This window comes from Muntiacus reevesi, chromosome 19, assembly GCF_963930625.1.
Source record: "Muntiacus reevesi chromosome 19, mMunRee1.1, whole genome shotgun sequence".
Taxonomy (NCBI): Eukaryota; Metazoa; Chordata; class Mammalia; order Artiodactyla; family Cervidae; genus Muntiacus; species Muntiacus reevesi.
Window position 1 is genome coordinate 15,142,497 of NC_089267.1, and position 2,609 is coordinate 15,145,105.

Here is a 2,609-nt window from a genome sequence, read left to right on the forward strand (position 1 = left end):
TAATTTGTATCAATTTTTTAGATTACATATATTAGTGATATCAAATGATATCTTTCTCTGACTTATTTCACTTAATATGATAATCTCTATGTCCACCTATGTTGCTAAAAGTGGCATTATTTCATTCTTTTTTATGGCTGAATAGTATTCAATTATATATATATATATATATATATATATATATATATATATATATATATATACCACATCTTCTTTATTCTTTTATCTCTTCTTGACCATTTAGGGTGATTGCATATCTTGGTTATTGCAGATAGTACTTCAATGAACAGTGGGGTGTATGTATCTTTTCAAATTAGAGTTTTCTTCAGATATATGCCCAGGATTGGGATTGCAGAATCAAATGGTAGTTCTATTTTAAGTTTTTTTAGGGAACCCATACTTTATTTTCTTAATAAGGTGCAATCTTTGTTAGAGAATGGCACACAGTTAAATCATATATTATCTTAACTCATGATGTTCTGGAGATCAGTGGTGCAAGGAGTTGTTAATTCAGGGTCAAATTCTCAGGCATCTCTTAGCTGTGGGACCAGCTGCTAAACCTTACTTCACACTTTCTCATATTTTATCATAATGTGAAAGGACAGAAGTGGGGTCAGTTTAATTCAGGTCAATAAACATCTATTGAATGCCTAACGAAGTGGACTTTTATATATATTTTGACAGTTCAGAATTTAAATCCCCTTCTTATATTCAGAAATGTCTGGGAAAAAGCTAAATGTTTGCTTTCTTAGCTCCCCTCACAGCTACGGCTTGGACATAAGATCTAGGCTCTGCTGATCAATACCCCTGGTGCAGAACTTTAGGTCAAAAGCTAGTGATGTGATGAATCAGGAACTGTGCAGAATCCATTCTGGTTGTGGGTGTCAGAGGCAATGTGCCTTGTGCTCACCCAGTCGTGTCTGACTCTTTGCGATCCAATGGATTGTAGCCCACCAGGCTCCTCTGTCCATGAGATTCTCCCAGCAAGAATACTGGAGTGGAGTACCATGCCCAACTCCAAGAGATTGTCCCAACCCAGGGATCAAATCTGCATCTCTTATGACTCCTGCCTTGGCAGGCATGTTATTTACCACAAGCTCCACCCAAATCTATTACCTAGAAAATAGAGACTATAGTTTAAAAGGAATGTTCTCTGTCAGTTCTGTCAGAAGTATAAGATGAGTTCACTGTCAAGACTTAAGCGTGTAGTCTTTTCATTGGATCATTTATGTGAATCTTTAGCTAACCAGTCTGTCCTTAAGACCCAATGATGTCTAAAGTGTCTGGGAGAATCAGAATTTTATGTAGCTGTGCTAAATTCCAATTAGAAAATATAGTTGCAGTGGTTTCTAGGACTTTAGAGAAAAATCAGATCTTCATCAAATAATTCTTTCCCTTTTGAGAAAGAGCTCTTCCTTTGCTGTAAGGCTCTGAGAGAGACCAAAAGTCTTATCATAGTTCACTAGGTGATCACACAACAAAAGTTGCCCATTAATTTATATATATTATATATACATGTAATATATACATATATATGTATAATTTATATATATATTATCTTTTCAAAGAATCAACTTTTAGTTTCATTTATCTTTGTATATCATTTTGTTTGTCTCTATTTCATTTATTTCTGTTCTAATCTTTATGATTTCCTTCCTTCTACTAATTTTGCATTTCATATGTTCTTCTTTCTCTATTGTTTCAGGTATAAGATTATGTTATTTGAGATTTTTCTTGTTTCTTAAGGTAATATTTTATTGCTGTAAACTTCTCATCTCATAAGTTTTGGATTGTAAGTACTTCCATTTTCATTTGTTTCTAGGTTTTTTTTTTTAATCCTCTTTGATTTCTTCAGTGATTCATTGGTTGTTTAGTAGGTATTGTTAGCCTCTACGTGTGTTTTGTGTCTTTTAGTTTTTTTTTTTTACTGTGGTTTATATCTAATGTCATGGTGTTGTGATCAGAAATGATTCTTAATATGATTTCAGTTTTCTTAAATTCACTGAGGCTCACTTTGTGGTCCAGCATGTGATTAACCCTGAAAAATGCTCCATAGGTGCTTGAGAAGAATGTATATTCTGGTGCTTGTGGAAGGAATGCTCTATAAATATCTATTAAATCCATCTGATCTAATGTGTCATTTAAGGCTTGTGTTTCTTTACTGATTTTCTGTCTAGATTATCTGTCCATTGAGGAAAGTGAGGTGTTAAAGTCCCCCATTATTATTGTCTTACTGGCCAATTCTCCTCTTATGGCTATTAGTATTCGCTTTATATATTGAGGTGCTCTTAAGTTGGGTGCATACATGTTTACAACTGTTAAACCTTCTTCTTGGATTGATCTTTTGATCATTATGTAGTGTCCTTCCGTGTCTCTTATAACAGTCTTGATTTTAAAGTCTATTTTGTTGGATATTGATATTACTACTTGAGTTTTCTTTTGACCAGTCAGAATGGCCATCATCAAAAAGGCAATAGGCAATAAATGCTGGAGAGGGTGAAGGGAACCCTCCTACACTGATGGTGGGACTGTAGATTGGTGCAGCCACTATGGAGAACAGTATGGAGGCACCTTAAGAAACTAAAAATAGAACTACCATATTATCCAGC